The sequence below is a fragment of the Micropterus salmoides genome, unplaced genomic scaffold (genome assembly GCF_014851395.1).
Source record: "Micropterus salmoides isolate LMB-PRFRI ecotype aquatic unplaced genomic scaffold, ASM1485139v1 Ms_hic_scaffold_7, whole genome shotgun sequence".
Lineage (NCBI taxonomy): Eukaryota > Metazoa > Chordata > Actinopteri > Centrarchiformes > Centrarchidae > Micropterus > Micropterus salmoides.
This window is the reverse complement of record NW_024044459.1, coordinates 37,322,795-37,340,534: the sequence shown is the minus strand read 5'-3', so window position 1 is coordinate 37,340,534 and position 17,740 is coordinate 37,322,795. Positions and strand designations below refer to the sequence as shown.

General features: G+C 47.4%; 1 protein-coding gene and 2 non-coding genes across 3 annotated transcripts in view; 1 reads left to right on the top strand and 2 right to left on the bottom strand.

Moving 5' to 3' along the window:
- Positions 1 to 17,740, top strand: part of LOC119891504 (scavenger receptor cysteine-rich type 1 protein M160-like) — a 1,270,577-nt gene that overhangs the window by 680,372 nt on the left and 572,465 nt on the right. The window lies entirely within an intron of this gene.
- On the bottom strand, positions 10,703 to 10,775 carry trnar-ccu. The gene has a single exon. It is a non-coding gene; the product is annotated as a tRNA-Arg (tRNA).
- On the bottom strand, positions 12,918 to 12,990 carry trnar-ccu. The gene has a single exon. It is a non-coding gene; the product is annotated as a tRNA-Arg (tRNA).

Here is a 17,740-nt window from a genome sequence, read left to right as displayed (position 1 = left end):
ATACGTGTTGCTGGATTCACTATGTTGCACCGTTGGATAGTGAGTTCTGGTGCAGACAGGATGACTTCGTATCCTGTTTTCCTAGCTTGGGTTAGAACAAATCGAGGACTGGTGAGCAGAGCATGCAATTGATGGGACGTATACAAAATCACTGGATGTCCCATTGTCAAGGAAGAAGCTTTTTGGAATGCAAAACTGCTGCTGCCAATCCCTGATAACACGGTGGCAGTCCCATCTCAATGTTATCCAGTTTTGTACTGTAATTGCAGTGGTTGTTTACCTGTTGGTGTGTCTTGCATTAGCACGGCACTCGCAAACCCTGATCTCTCAGCTACATACAGATGGAATGGTTTAGAATATCTGGATTGCCCAGTGCTGGAGCAGAACGCAAATCCTGTTTTAGTGCTTGGAAGGCTCCTTCGGCTTCCTCAGTCCAGTATAACTGGGCTGATTTGACTGCCTGACCTGCTGCTCTTATCATAGCTCGTAATGGAGCTGTTTTTATTGCGTAATCGCAAATCCACGAGCGACTATACCCTGCCATGCCTAGAAATGAGAGCATTTGTCCTACTGTTTGTGGTTTTGGTATCTTAGCTATAGCCTCTATTTGTGAGTTGGCTATCAGTCTCTTGTCTCCACTCAGTTTTCTACCTAAATACTCTACTTCCGTCTGACAGAATTGAAGTTTGTCCTTGCTAACTTTGTGCCCTCCTTTGGCCAATGCTGACAATATCATGGTATCCTCCTCACATTGTTTCTGATGAACTACATATGAGAATGTCGTCCACGTATTGAATTACAGTGCTTTCTACCTCTAGGTGTTGTAAATCTTGTGCCAGTACTCTGTTGAAGATTGACGGACTCGAAACAAAACCCTGTGGTAGGCGGCTATAAGTTATCTGGTGACCGTCAAATGTGAAAGCAAACAAGTACTGTGACTCTGGGTGTAGTGGCACACTGAAAAATGCTGAGCACAAATCTATCACTGAGTACCATTGTGTGTTTGGTGGGATGTTAGAGAGCAAGGTATGTGGGTCCGGAACGACAGGTACTTCTGCATCTACAATGGCATTTATTTGTCTTAGGTCATGAACCAATCGGTAATCATTTGAATGTGGCTTTTTAATTGGGAAGATCGGTGTGTTACAGGGACTCTGTGTTTTGACCAGGACCCCTGCCTTCATCAGACCCTCAATTGTAGGTCTGATTCCTTCCAAAGCATGCTGTTTCAGTGGATATTGTCTTTGATATGGCAATGTGATGTCTTTTCTAAGTTTTATTTTTACTGGCTGTGCTGACTTGACTAGTCCTACATCTGTTTTGTGTTTTGACCACAGTTCCTGAGGTACTTGATCCAATAATGCTCTGTGCCTGTCTGTTACCATCATTAATAGAGGCAGTTTCCTATCCTGTGGTCCCCTATCAACTATCACTTTTTCTGCTATTCCCTCATCGACTGCTGTCAGTGTTATTCTCATGCATTGTCTATCTGAGGAAATGTGTATGTTTGCATCATGTGTTTGTGTCCAGTTTGGTATCTGTAATGCTCCCTTAACCATAGGTCCTAAATCATGGGACTCATAACCTTCTGACACAAGCAAGGTCACATGTGGGACAGAGCCCGAAACCGAGAACCAATCTTGCAGTTCTGGTGGGAGGATAACAGCAGCCGCTGCTCCTTGAGGTCCTATGTACACATTCTGGACTGTCAGATAGTGCAGAGTCTTGTTGATCACTTCATCCCATAGTTTCATAATCTTGGTGTTGCTGTCTTTCATCATAATGGAGGGTGCAATGTAGTGGCAGCTGGGGCCTTCTGCCAATTTCTCCTAGATGTGCTTTTGTCGTCTGTGTTTCCCATAGTTGCTGCAGCCGGGAACGCAGCTGAAGTTTAATCCAATATACCTTGGGCATGACTCTGTATTTTTCTTTTACTTCTTCTTGGTGTGGTTCTTCTGGTAATTTGGTTAGGGGCATCATCCCTGCAGTGTGTTCTGCCACTCTGCAGGCTGTGTGATCTTCTGGAAACTCTATGTGCAATCCAGTTGGGGTGCACATTATTTGAGCCTTTAATTGACAGAGTAAATCTCGTCCCATCAGGCACATTGGAGTGTTGTCGGAGTATAATAATGGTGACACAATAGTTTTTCCTGCAATCTTCATTGGTACCGGCTGTGTTAAAGGTATTATTTGTGTTTTCCCAGAGAAGCCTACTGTTTTTACTGATGACTCTGAGAGGGGAGGTTTGAGCCGGATTTTCCAATACAAGAGTATGTGGCTCCAGAGTCTACCATAAATTGGTGATCTTCATCATAAATCGTAACTGTCATGGTAGGCTCTTCTGTGGTCGTGATGAGATGGCTATTCCTATTAATTCCCCCTCAGGCTCCTCTGGGCTCCCCTATTGCCATCCATACGTCGGCCCTTCCCAAGGATGGGTTTCGCAGTCTCGTCGCTGGTGTCCAGATTCTCCACATCCCCAGCAAGTGTTCAATGCCCCTTGTGGTTGGTTCAGCTGTGGATTGGATTGTGTGCGACGCATCGGTGATGGTCCCATTGGGCCTCTCCATCCTCCACGTCTATTTGGGCCACCTCTGGGTCTCTGCTGTGTCTGGTATCGGTTGTATCCTCCTGCACCTCCTTGAGGTGGATAACCTCCTTGTGGCTGGTAGTTTCCTCGCTGCTGGTAGCTCTGTTGTGGATAACCCTGCTGTGGGTAGCCTTGTTGTGGTGTGTACCCTTGTTGAGGTGGCACAGGGTGCACACCTCCTTGTGTCATCATTGGGGGTACCTGTGGTGGCTGTGCTAGTGTCATTGGTTGCGTCGTTGCAGGTGCCTGTGGTGCCACAACTACAGGAGGAGTTGGCTGAGATAATTCTGCAGTCACCACTGGAGCTTGTGTCTTGCTCTTCTCCTTCTTTGCTTTAGTTAATTCATTCAGTTGTAATTGGGTCAATTTGGTGGCCAAGTTTTTGTTAGCTTCTTCTTCTCTTTGTTTTTCTTTTCTCCAATTCTCCACATGATGTACAATGTGTTCAGAGAACAATGGCCATTCCATCTTCATGAGTCCAACCACATTGTCCAGTCGCTTCTGGACCTCTGGAGGCATGGTTTTCTTTATCATCACCTTAAACAGGCTTTTCGTGGTGTCATTAGTGTTCCAAGCACTTCCAGTTTCATCTCTCCACTTCTTCTGGAAGTTTATCAGGAACTTAGTTGGACATTCATCGTCCTTCAGCCTTTCACCATCCAGTTTGGATGGATCCATTTTCTCCGGATACATTCTTCTCAGCTCAGCCCACACTCTAGTCCGATGTCCACTGAAGCCTATGCCATCTGCCATGTTTCCTTTCACTACCAAAGGTAGTTTGGCTGCGATCATGATGTCTTCCGTGGCGTGTTTTCCCACGATATGCATCAATAGGGCTTTGATGTCTCCCAAAGCCAGTGTCACTCCTGCTGTACTCTCTTCCAATGCTGTGATCCACTTATTGGCACCTTCAGTTAGATCTGGCAGTCTGCTGGCTAATCCCACCATGTCAGCGAATCCCCAGGCTACATATGCCGTTTGTCCTTGAGCCTTTGTTATCAGTGGGCACATGAGTCCACGATGATGCTCCTCTTCCTCCTCATATTCTTCTTCCTCCTCTTCTTCTTCTTCTAGCAGAGGAATATGTGTAGCACGTGATCGCTTCTTCTTGGGAACTGTGGGTACAATTCTTCTTCCATTCCTTAGCACTTTTACATAATCATTAGTGCCATTAATCTGTTGCAGTTGTCGATTGGTCATTTCATGCACTCTGGTTTCCACGTTCTCCAACACTTTTTGTGCTTCTGCATGTGTCGGACTCTCGGTTGTCATGATGCCACTCAGCTCCATTCTTACAGTGTGTGGAGTGCTTGTTAGTACTCTGTCTGAATCTTTACGGATTTTGTCCCATTGTGCTAGCAGCCTCTTTTCTTCTGCTTCCAGCCTGCGTAGCTCCTCCTCCTCACTACGGATGGTCTCATCCAGTGTTTTCATTTCCTTCATGCGTTCTTCTCGTGTCTTGGGGCTGGCCTGTTCCCATTCTTGTCGTCTTTTCAGCCTTTCCTGTTGTTGTTGCTTTGTTGTGATTGGCAAATCTGACAGCTTGAGTGGGGTGTATTCTTCTCCTCCAGCTGTATCTCTGCTGGTGTGTCTTCTGCTGCTGTCATCTGGTTCCCATCTTTCTTTCTTTGGTGATGTCTGAGCACTTACTTCCTTTAGCCAGTAATCCACCCTGTTCATTACTTCAGGCTTGAATTCTCTTCTCACCTCTTGGTAGTAGTTTTCTCTGTCTCTTCTTCCTTGTGAATCTCCACTCATGCTCAGAGAAACTTGAGGTTTTGTTCCTCTGGACTCCTTGCCCAATAGATGAAGCGTTGCAGGGTTAGGCGTGCGCTCTCTTTGGCACCAGTCCATCTCTCCTCCCTCTTCATTCACCATCTCTTCTGCTGTCATTCTCTCTTGTTGATCTTCTTCAGCATTAGCAGTCCATCCTCTGTCTTTTTCTTTGTTGTGAGTCTGCTTGGTCAGGGTCATTGTAAACTTTCCCTGCAGTTCTCCCTCTACTTCTTGTCTCTCCTCTCCCTCAAGTGTCTCTAGTACTGGATAAATACCTGTCCTAGGTGTGCGACTATCTGGGGCATAAGGCGGTGGTGGTTTGGCAGACCACTCAGGTGCAGTGGCCTTCTGCTGTCCCTGGTTTGTTTTCACTTCCTGTTCTATCATTACTTTCTTAACTGCTGGTGGAGGCTTGGGGGGTTGATCTTTATGCATGTGTCGATACCCTTCAAATTTAAACCAACCTAACACCTCTCTTTCCCTTGCACGCTTTCCTTCTCTTTTCTCACTTGTGTCTCTGGACTTATGGTGTTTTATATTTGTTGCCACTTCATCACAGTATGCTTCCATGAAGGTGCCTTGTAAAGGCCACTTTAGTTTTCCTTTTGTTCTCCCATGCCACTTTTTCATGCATTTTTCAATAAATTCTTTTTGATCTTGGTGATTGTTTATCACCACTCCCATTGGAGTTGCGTTCCCTTGTTCCTTCACCATTCCTGCCCCCATATAGCCCTGTCTTACACTATGTGCTGTTCTACGTATCTCTGGTTCCTCGTCTGTGTCTTTAGTTTTTATTGTTACCAGTATCTTATCTACTGTAACTCCTGGCTTATATTTCCTTTCCCTTGTGGGATTGTATTCTAATCTATCCGTTCCGTCTCCTGCTGGTGTTTTTGTGATACACCCAAATTTGCCTGTTTCCCAGTTAACTCTCCTAGGGACTATCGTGAAGCTCAGTCGTGGATTTGAGGTCACTCTATTGCGCCCTGGTATACCATACCCTGCGGGCAGTCCCAATGCTGGACCTAAAGGTAAGGCTACAGTGGCACTAGGGTTATTGCACAACCGCTCCAACACTATCGCAAGTGTCTTTGGTGTCCACCACCTACGTATCACCTCTTTCCACGGCACGTCAGGAAACTCGTCCTGCACTTGTGCCAAATTAATGAATTTTGTCAACTGCCACAATTTCTGATTTATCTCTTGTTCAGTTTGCCATTGCTCTACACCATCCTCATCCTTACAGGTTCGTTCCAACCAAAAATGTGTTCTTATTCCTTGTGTTCCTATATCTCCTTCCTGTGTGTAGTGTTCTGGCAAAAATAGCTCGTCTTCACTGCTATTTCCCTCTTCCATACACTTTATCTCTCTTCCACAGCTATTTTAGTTATCAGTATTCCTCTCTTCACAAATATTTAATCAATATTGCTGCTTCAGAAGCCTTTCATAATATTTACAAAATTTTAATTGTTAAACAACTTTTTCACACTAGTCAATCAAATTTAATATATAGACATCATTTATTTTACACGCCTTTCACTACTTTCAGACACTCAATTTTAACTTTACATTGATTAAATATTTTCAAGTATATATTTTACCCTTTTCACTCTACCTTATTCTATTTCAGCAGTATTTACATGCACGTGCGCCTTCTGACTCCTATCTCCTGCCGGCTTCTGATTTTTATGTACATTACCTAGGCTTTCAGCTGAATAGTCTGATCCACTTCCTCAACACAGACTTAATTTACACTGCCTAGGTTTTATTTCCAAATTAATTAGCCTGATCCACTTCCTCAACACAGACTTAATTTACACATAAATATAGCCTCTCAATTCACTTCCTCAACATGAGGGCTTAGACAGAAATGATACACTTCCTCAACACACAATCTGTCTTTACAAATCGCTACTCAATCCACTTCCTCAACATGAGCGCGTAACACTTCTTTAAGCACGCTTTATTCTCCTATCCTGCCGCAGTCCTATTTAGGCTCCTAGCGGTAACGTGCTATAGTACATCCGCCCGTTCAGTCCGAACCTACCATCGAAGAGCCCCAACACTCAGTTGAAATCCTGCGATATAAGCTCGCGGTAGCCACGTGATGACTATTTATTAGCCAACTTGCCCATGTCAGCCCTAACCTAGTGAGTGAAGCACCCCAGCACTCAGCTGTGATTCTGCACTTCTCCAAGCTAGCGGTATCCGCAATGGCTCTTCATCAGCTCATTACGCCTATGCAGTCCTGTTCCGATTGGATCGAAGCTCCCCGACACTAAGTCGAAGCGTTGCGATTCTTAAAAAACAGCGGTATTCACGATAATGGCTTTTAAATTCTTATCTCTTCATCAGCTCACCACGCCTATGCAGTCCTGTTCTAATTGGATCGAAGCTCCCCGACATTGAGTCGAAGCGCTGCGATTTTTTTAAAAACAGCGGTATTCACGATGATGGCTGGAAAACACTTATCTCTTCCTCAGCTCACCACGCCTATGCAGTCCTGTTCTAATTGGATCGAAGCTCCCCGACATTAAGTCGAAGCGCTGCGATTTTTTTTTAAAAACAGCGGTATTCACGATGATGGCTGGCAAACACTTATTTTACTTGCCCTTAAAAGCAAACAATTAAACACAAAAAGCGCATCTACTCTACTAGCTTTACACACTTTGACATAGACATATTCCGCACCATGGTTCACACACACACATGCAAATTTAGCTGCTATTGCATTTTGCCTGCATTTAGATTTGCACCGACTCTTACCCTCCAGCGTTCACTTTCTTTCTTTATTTAGTTTCAATTCACCATTAAAATCCAAATTTCGTCTTTTAGTAAAATATTTTCTACTTAATTTACTGCTTTTAGAACTCAAAATTTATTCTAGGTTCAAGATTGAGGAGACTTTAAGATTCACACCTGGGCGGAAAATCCCGTATTCAGACACAGTTAAAATGCAGAATTTTGGTTAAACAGGTATTCTGCTTACCTTTTCTATGTGGCCACGTGTCTCAGATACAGGCTGTCCGTCCCGGTCAGAAACTCTCGGCCTCTGGACTTAATCTCCTGGCTGGCCTCGCCAATTGTCGGGTCGGAAATAAGGACCGGCCGGGCCAGTAAAAGACCTGGTCCCTACCCTAACCAACGTAATAAACTCAATAAAATTACTCTATTAGATTTCTTCTTTAGTCAAAAGACGGCGTAGTCAAAAACTTCACTGGAGACGGTCAAGAGTCGGTGCAAAAGAGTTTATTCCAATAAAGGACAGATAAACCCGAGCAACATCCCTGCAGGTCTCAGGATGGAACCGAGTTGGTGGTCAGCGAACATCGCCTTATATTCACCTTAAGCTCCACCTTGTCCCTCCCTTCAGGTGGGCGTTACATCTTAACTCCTCCTTATCTCCTCCTTCTAGGTGGGCGTTACTCCTTAACTCCACCTATGGTGTTCGCTGACCATTCCTCCCCTTTGGTGGATTTCTTATCCTCTACTGCCATCTAGTGGCCTTTTTCTCGTACTGTTTTACCAAATTAACCCTTTCATTAATGTTACAATTTCCACTTTTTAACTGTTATTTCATGTAATTATTGTTACCTTTTATCTCTCTTTATATTTTTTACATTACTGGATTAGAAAATCCACCAATATGTTTCAACTTCAGTCCCACCGTATTTTTTAAAAGTTATACAGGCATAGTTTGACACCATTAAAACTTAAACACTTACAATCGTATTTTTTAAAAGAATTGATAAGGAATAACATATTTCATACATGTATAACGTGATTCAATGAACAATTACATGATTTAGCAATGCCAACCATGAGAGTGCTTTGTCTCATACAAGTTAACTTTCAGCAGCGCAGAGCTTGGTTGCATGCAGTACCTAGCCGTACCAGGCGCCATAAATCACAACATGTCATGATCTCATTCTTGGCTTCAGTTCGCGATGATCTCAGCCCTGGCGTACGTGACTTACTGCATGTGCCTTGCTTCTAATGAGCGGGTTACGGTTGGCTAGGTTTTGCCTGCGCGGCCTGAGCAGCTCCTCTGCTCATTAAAAAGCACACGTTCATGAATACACAGAGTATAGGAATAATGTATGATAAACACACAGAATATAAGAATAAAATATGAGTTTAAACTCACTCTTTAAACACTCAGTAGGTATACACTCAGTAGTAAGCACTCAGTAGTAAAACACTCAGTAGTCAGACTTCACACTAAAAGAATACTCAGTAGTGAAACACTCAGTAGTTATAACATATTGCAAACCATTGATAATGTGTATAAATATAGAAAAAGAACCTAACAATCAATCTAGGATTTAGGCCTTATGCAATCAATCCAGGCTTTAGGCCTACATGATCTTTAGGCCTTATTCAACAAAGTCTATGAAGATTCTCAGTCATCCAGGTCATAGTTATCCAACGAAGGTTAAAATCAGGGGCAACTGGACTTGGTTGAAGACACTGGAAGACGTTTCGTCCCTCATCCAAAGGACTTCTTCAGTTCTGACTGACTGGCAGGGAAACTCAGCTATTTCACCTCAGTGGGGGCGTTATCCCGGGTCATCGATACCGCTGGTTCGTAAGTGTTCCTTGTTGCTGTGACGACAGTCGTTACAGTCGTTACAGTCGTTAAGACTACTTGTGGCCAAGACTGAACGACCTTCGTTGGTATCTTCACCTGAGGTCAATAGGTTACGTTTGTTGAGTTTCCTGGGAAGAGATGAAAGGACAGCATTGTAAGTGGGGGATAAGTGGTGGCGTAGACCCCCTCCCCTGTTCAATGACGGCTTCTCAACCCTGGTGTAGATGGCTTCCTTGACACCTCACCACACATCGCCAGGCTGCCAGTAAAACAGTACTAGCAGAGGATGGTTTCGATCCATCGACCTCTGGGTTATGGGCCCAGCACGCTTCCGCTGCGCCACTCTGCTCTCCCACACCCCAGACGGGACTCGACCCCACAATCCCTGGCTTAGGAGGCCAGTGCCTTATCCATTAGGCCACTAGGGCTTCACATACCATGAGGTCACCAGCTAGGAGGACAGACAGCAAGTTTCACTACAGAGAAAGGGAAAAATACAGGAAACACAATGTGTGGTTTTTAAATCAATGGGCCCAGCAGGCTTCCTCTGCGCCACTCTGCTCTCCCACAATCCCTGGCTTAGGAGGCCAGTGTCTTATCCACAAGGCCAATACGGCTTCACATCCCATGAGGTCATGCACCACTCTGCTCCCCCACACCCCAGATGGGACTCTAACCCACAATCCCTGGCTTAGGAGGCCAGTGCCTTATCCATAAGGCCAATAGGGATTCACATCCCATGAGGTCACCAACTAGGAAGACATACAGTAACTTTCACTATAGAGAAAGGGACCAATGTGTGGTTTTGAATCACTGGCACCACGCTGCCCATAAATCACTGTTAGCAGAGGATGGTTTCGATCCATCGACCTCTGGGTTATGGGCCCAGCACGCTTCCGCTGCGCCACTCTGCTCTGCCACTTTGCAGATGGGCCTCGAACCCACAATCCCTGGCTTTGAATCACTGGGCACAGCAGGCTTCTGCTGCGCCACTCTGCTCCCCCGCACCCCAGATGGGACTCTAACCCACAATCCCTGGCTTAGGAGGCCAGTGCCTTATCCATGAGGGGAATAGGGCTTCACATCCCATGAGGTCACCAACTAGGAAGACATACAGCAACTTTCACTATAGAGAGAGGGACAAATACGGGAAGCACAATGTGCGGTTTTGAATCACTGGGTCAGAAGTCTATGAAGATTCTCAGTCATCCAGGTCATAGTTATCCAACGAAGGTTAAAATCAGGGGCAACTGGACTTGGTTGAAGACACTGGAAGACGTTTCGTCCCTCATCCAAAGGACTTCTTCAGTTCTGACTGACTGGCAGGGAAACTCAGCTATTTCACCTCAGTGGGGGCGTTATCCCGGGTCATCGATACAGCTGGTTCGTAAGTGTTCCTTGTTGCTATGACGACAGTCGTTACAGTCGTTACAGTCGTTAAGACTACTTGTGGCCAAGACTGAACGACCTTCGTTGGTATCTTCACCTGAGGTCAATAGGTTACGTTTGTTGAGTTTCCTGGGAAGAGATGAAAGGACAGCATTGTAAGTGGGGGATAAGTGGTGGCGTAGACCCCCTCCCCTGTTCAATGACGGCTTCTCAACCCTGGTGTAGATGGCTTCCTTGACACCTCACCACACATCGCCAGGCTGCCAGTAAAACAGTACTAGCAGAGGATGGTTTCGATCCATCGACCTCTGGGCTATGGGCCCAGCACGCTTCCGCTGCGCCACTCTGCTCTCCCACGCCCCAGATGGGACTCGAACCCACAATCCCTGGCTTAGGAGGCCAGTGCCTTATCCATTAGGCCACTAGGGCTTCACATACCATGAGGTCACCAGCTAGGAGGACAGACAGCAAGTTTCACTACAGAGAAAGGGAAAAATACAGGAAACACAATGTGTGGTTTTTAAATCAATGGGCCCAGCAGGCTTCCTCTGCGCCACTCTGCTCTCCCACAATCCCTGGCTTAGGAGGCCAGTGTCTTATCCACAAGGCCAATACGGCTTCACATCCCATGAGGTCATGCACCACTCTGCTCCCCCACACCCCAGATGGGACTCTAACCCACAATCCCTGGCTTAGGAGGCCAGTGCCTTATCCATAAGGCCAATAGGGATTCACATCCCATGAGGTCACCAACTAGGAAGACATACAGTAACTTTCACTATAGAGAAAGGGACCAATGTGTGGTTTTGAATCACTGGCACCACGCTGCCCATAAATCACTGTTAGCAGAGGATGGTTTCGATCCATCGACCTCTGGGTTATGGGCCCAGCACGCTTCCGCTGCGCCACTCTGCTCTGCCACTTTGCAGATGGGCCTCGAACCCACAATCCCTGGCTTTGAATCACTGGGCACAGCAGGCTTCTGCTGCGCCACTCTGCTCCCCCGCACCCCAGATGGGACTCTAACCCACAATCCCTGGCTTAGGAGGCCAGTGCCTTATCCATGAGGGGAATAGGGCTTCACATCCCATGAGGTCACCAACTAGGAAGACATACAGCAACTTTCACTATAGAGAGAGGGACAAATACGGGAAGCACAATGTGCGGTTTTGAATCACTGGGTCAGAAGTCTATGAAGATTCTCAGTCATCCAGGTCATAGTTATCCAACGAAGGTTAAAATCAGGGGCAACTGGACTTGGTTGAAGACACTGGAAGACGTTTCGTCCCTCATCCAAAGGACTTCTTCAGTTCTGACTGACTGGCAGGGAAACTCAGCTATTTCACCTCAGTGGGGGCGTTATCCCGGGTCATCGATACCGCTGGTTCGTAAGTGTTCCTTGTTGCTGTGACGACAGTCGTTACAGTCGTTACAGTCGTTAAGACTACTTGTGGCCAAGACTGAACGACCTTCGTTGGTATCTTCACCTGAGGTCAATAGGTTACGTTTGTTGAGTTTCCTGGGAAGAGATGAAAGGACAGCATTGTAAGTGGGGGATAAGTGGTGGCGTAGACCCCCTCCCCTGTTCAATGACGGCTTCTCAACCCTGGTGTAGATGGCTTCCTTGACACCTCACCACACATCGCCAGGCTGCCAGTAAAACAGTACTAGCAGAGGATGGTTTCGATCCATCGACCTCTGGGTTATGGGCCCAGCACGCTTCCGCTGCGCCACTCTGCTCTGCCACTTTGCAGATGGGCCTCGAACCCACAATCCCTGGCTTTGAATCACTGGGCACAGCAGGCTTCTGCTGCGCCACTCTGCTCCCTCGCACCCCAGATGGGACTCTAACCCACAATCCCTGGCTTAGGAGGCCAGTGCCTTATCCATGAGGGGAATAGGGCTTCACATCCCATGAGGTCACCAACTAGGAAGACATACAGCAACTTTCACTATAGAGAGAGGGACAAATACGGGAAGCACAATGTGCGGTTTTGAATCACTGGGTCAGAAGTCTATGAAGATTCTCAGTCATCCAGGTCATAGTTATCCAACGAAGGTTAAAATCAGGGGCAACTGGACTTGGTTGAAGACACTGGAAGACGTTTCGTCCCTCATCCAAAGGACTTCTTCAGTTCTGACTGACTGGCAGGGAAACTCAGCTATTTCACCTCAGTGGGGGCGTTATCCCGGGTCATCGATACAGCTGGTTCGTAAGTGTTCCTTGTTGCTGTGACGACAGTCGTTACAGTCGTTACAGTCGTTAAGACTACTTGTGGCCAAGACTGAACGACCTTCGTTGGTATCTTCACCTGAGGTCAATAGGTTACGTTTGTTGAGTTTCCTGGGAAGAGATGAAAGGACAGCATTGTAAGTGGGGGATAAGTGGTGGCGTAGACCCCCTCCCCTGTTCAATGACGGCTTCTCAACCCTGGTGTAGATGGCTTCCTTGACACCTCACCACACATCGCCAGGCTGCCAGTAAAACAGTACTAGCAGAGGATGGTTTCGATCCATCGACCTCTGGGTTATGGGCCCAGCACGCTTCCGCTGCGCCACTCTGCTCTCCCACACCCCAGATGGGACTCGAACCCACAATCCCTGGCTTAGGAGGCCAGTGCCTTATCCATTAGGCCACTAGGGCTTCACATACCATGAGGTCACCAGCTAGGAGGACAGACAGCAAGTTTCACTACAGAGAAAGGGAAAAATACAGGAAACACAATGTGTGGTTTTTAAATCAATGGGCCCAGCAGGCTTCCTCTGCGCCACTCTGCTCTCCCACAATCCCTGGCTTAGGAGGCCAGTGTCTTATCCACAAGGCCAATACGGCTTCACATCCCATGAGGTCATGCACCACTCTGCTCCCCCACACCCCAGATGGGACTCTAACCCACAATCCCTGGCTTAGGAGGCCAGTGCCTTATCCATAAGGCCAATAGGGATTCACATCCCATGAGGTCACCAACTAGGAAGACATACAGTAACTTTCACTATAGAGAAAGGGACCAATGTGTGGTTTTGAATCACTGGCACCACGCTGCCCATAAATCACTGTTAGCAGAGGATGGTGTCGATCCATCGACCTCTGGGTTATGGGCCCAGCACGCTTCCGCTGCGCCACTCTGCTCTGCCGCTTTGCAGATGGGCCTCGAACCCACAATCCCTGGCTTTGAATCACTGGGCACAGCAGGCTTCTGCTGCGCCACTCTGCTCCCCCGCACCCCAGATGGGACTCTAACCCACAATCCCTGGCTTAGGAGGCCAGTGCCTTATCCATGAGGGGAATAGGGCTTCACATCCCATGAGGTCACCAACTAGGAAGACATACAGCAACTTTCACTATAGAGAGAGGGACAAATACGGGAAGCACAATGTGCGGTTTTGAATCACTGGGTCAGAAGTCTATGAAGATTCTCAGTCATCCAGGTCATAGTTATCCAACGAAGGTTAAAATCAGGGGCAACTGGACTTGGTTGAAGACACTGGAAGACGTTTCGTCCCTCATCCAAAGGACTTCTTCAGTTCTGACTGACTGGCAGGGAAACTCAGCTATTTCACCTCAGTGGGGGCGTTATCCCGGGTCATCGATACAGCTGGTTCGTAAGTGTTCCTTGTTGCTGTGACGACAGTCGTTACAGTCGTTACAGTCGTTAAGACTACTTGTGGCCAAGACTGAACGACCTTCGTTGGTATCTTCACCTGAGGTCAATAGGTTACGTTTGTTGAGTTTCCTGGGAAGAGATGAAAGGACAGCATTGTAAGTGGGGGATAAGTGGTGGCGTAGACCCCCTCCCCTGTTCAATGACGGCTTCTCAACCCTGGTGTAGATGGCTTCCTTGACACCTCACCACACATCGCCAGGCTGCCAGTAAAACAGTACTAGCAGAGGATGGTTTCGATCCATCGACCTCTGGGTTATGGGCCCAGCACGCTTCCGCTGCGCCACTCTGCTCTCCCACACCCCAGACGGGACTCGACCCCACAATCCCTGGCTTAGGAGGCCAGTGCCTTATCCATTAGGCCACTAGGGCTTCACATACCATGAGGTCACCAGCTAGGAGGACAGACAGCAAGTTTCACTACAGAGAAAGGGAAAAATACAGGAAACACAATGTGTGGTTTTTAAATCAATGGGCCCAGCAGGCTTCCTCTGCGCCACTCTGCTCTCCCACAATCCCTGGCTTAGGAGGCCAGTGTCTTATCCACAAGGCCAATACGGCTTCACATCCCATGAGGTCATGCACCACTCTGCTCCCCCACACCCCAGATGGGACTCTAACCCACAATCCCTGGCTTAGGAGGCCAGTGCCTTATCCATGAGGGGAATAGGGCTTCACATCCCATGAGGTCACCAACTAGGAAGACATACAGCAACTTTCACTATAGAGAGAGGGACAAATACGGGAAGCACAATGTGCGGTTTTGAATCACTGGGTCAGAAGTCTATGAAGATTCTCAGTCATCCAGGTCATAGTTATCCAACGAAGGTTAAAATCAGGGGCAACTGGACTTGGTTGAAGACACTGGAAGACGTTTCGTCCCTCATCCAAAGGACTTCTTCAGTTCTGACTGACTGGCAGGGAAACTCAGCTATTTCACCTCAGTGGGGGCGTTATCCCGGGTCATCGATACCGCTGGTTCGTAAGTGTTCCTTGTTGCTGTGACGACAGTCGTTACAGTCGTTACAGTCGTTAAGACTACTTGTGGCCAAGACTGAACGACCTTCGTTGGTATCTTCACCTGAGGTCAATAGGTTACGTTTGTTGAGTTTCCTGGGAAGAGATGAAAGGACAGCATTGTAAGTGGGGGATAAGTGGTGGCGTAGACCCCCTCCCCTGTTCAATGACGGCTTCTCAACCCTGGTGTAGATGGCTTCCTTGACACCTCACCACACATCGCCAGGCTGCCAGTAAAACAGTACTAGCAGAGGATGGTTTCGATCCATCGACCTCTGGGTTATGGGCCCAGCACGCTTCCGCTGCGCCACTCTGCTCTCCCACACCCCAGACGGGACTCGACCCCACAATCCCTGGCTTAGGAGGCCAGTGCCTTATCCATTAGGCCACTAGGGCTTCACATACCATGAGGTCACCAGCTAGGAGGACAGACAGCAAGTTTCACTACAGAGAAAGGGAAAAATACAGGAAACACAATGTGTGGTTTTTAAATCAATGGGCCCAGCAGGCTTCCTCTGCGCCACTCTGCTCTCCCACAATCCCTGGCTTAGGAGGCCAGTGTCTTATCCACAAGGCCAATACGGCTTCACATCCCATGAGGTCATGCACCACTCTGCTCCCCCACACCCCAGATGGGACTCTAACCCACAATCCCTGGCTTAGGAGGCCAGTGCCTTATCCATAAGGCCAATAGGGATTCACATCCCATGAGGTCACCAACTAGGAAGACATACAGTAACTTTCACTATAGAGAAAGGGACCAATGTGTGGTTTTGAATCACTGGCACCACGCTGCCCATAAATCACTGTTAGCAGAGGATGGTTTCGATCCATCGACCTCTGGGTTATGGGCCCAGCACGCTTCCGCTGCGCCACTCTGCTCTGCCACTTTGCGGATGGGCCTCGAACCCACAATCCCTGGCTTTGAATCACTGGGCACAGCAGGCTTCTGCTGCGCCACTCTGCTCCCCCGCACCCCAGATGGGACTCTAACCCACAATCCCTGGCTTAGGAGGCCAGTGCCTTATCCATGAGGGGAATAGGGCTTCACATCCCATGAGGTCACCAACTAGGAAGACATACAGCAACTTTCACTATAGAGAGAGGGACAAATACGGGAAGCACAATGTGCGGTTTTGAATCACTGGGTCAGAAGTCTATGAAGATTCTCAGTCATCCAGGTCATAGTTATCCAACGAAGGTTAAAATCAGGGGCAACTGGACTTGGTTGAAGACACTGGAAGACGTTTCGTCCCTCATCCAAAGGACTTCTTCAGTTCTGACTGACTGGCAGGGAAACTCAGCTATTTCACCTCAGTGGGGGCGTTATCCCGGGTCATCGATACAGCTGGTTCGTAAGTGTTCCTTGTTGCTGTGACGACAGTCGTTACAGTCGTTACAGTCGTTAAGACTACTTGTGGCCAAGACTGAACGACCTTCGTTGGTATCTTCACCTGAGGTCAATAGGTTACGTTTGTTGAGTTTCCTGGGAAGAGATGAAAGGACAGCATTGTAAGTGGGGGATAAGTGGTGGCGTAGACCCCCTCCCCTGTTCAATGACGGCTTCTCAACCCTGGTGTAGATGGCTTCCTTGACACCTCACCACACATCGCCAGGCTGCCAGTAAAACAGTACTAGCAGAGGATGGTTTCGATCCATCGACCTCTGGGTTATGGGCCCAGCACGCTTCCGCTGCGCCACTCTGCTCTGCCACTTTGCAGATGGGCCTCGAACCCACAATCCCTGGCTTTGAATCACTGGGCACAGCAGGCTTCTGCTGCGCCACTCTGCTCCCCCGCACCCCAGATGGGACTCTAACCCACAATCCCTGGCTTAGGAGGCCAGTGCCTTATCCATGAGGGGAATAGGGCTTCACATCCCATGAGGTCACCAACTAGGAAGACATACAGCAACTTTCACTATAGAGAAAGGGAAAAATACGGGAAGCACAATGTGCGGTTTTGAATCACTGGGTCAGAAGTATACTGGGGCGTTGTGCTGAGAGCAGCCGAGTGGACACAGAAGGAAGGAAGAAAAGTATTACGAGGTACCACAAAAGAAGTCAAAAACAAAACAAATTTAAAAAAACCTCTTTGACCCTTAGTAGCCAGCGTATAGAACATATAACACACACATATATTTAATAGGGGAAGGATGCTGCCTGAGCACAACCCCCTGGTTAAGCGGTGAGCACAACAAACCAATAACAAAGCCCTTATAACATCAACCATATAACATACACATTACTGGGACTCATCAGACATAAAAACCTTTACATTGTCAGATGTGACTTTCCAGCAGTTAGTTTTATTAACCATCTTTATAAGTAGACAATTGCAATAAAAAATGTTCAAAGAATCCCTATGAAAACCTCAACAGCACATCCATTTTCATCAACAGTGAGGAGAACCCTCCTACACAGAGCACAATATCTCGTCAATGAGGAGGAGGAGGATACAGAGAGGAAGGTGCAGCAGTGTGACTCAGGGCAAACAGATACAATAATAATAATGGATAATAAGAATACTGACTTGACGTAAGGCCAGGATGGACAATCCTAACTCAACAGGCACAACCAGAAGCATCCCAGCAACAAGTATGAGGCTGTCAAAACATCTAGCCAGTGTCTTCTAAGCCAAAAAACACTAACTACTTCTACTTAAGATCTCAGATGAGATACCCTCAAGCAACGACATGTGACACCACTGGGAAACA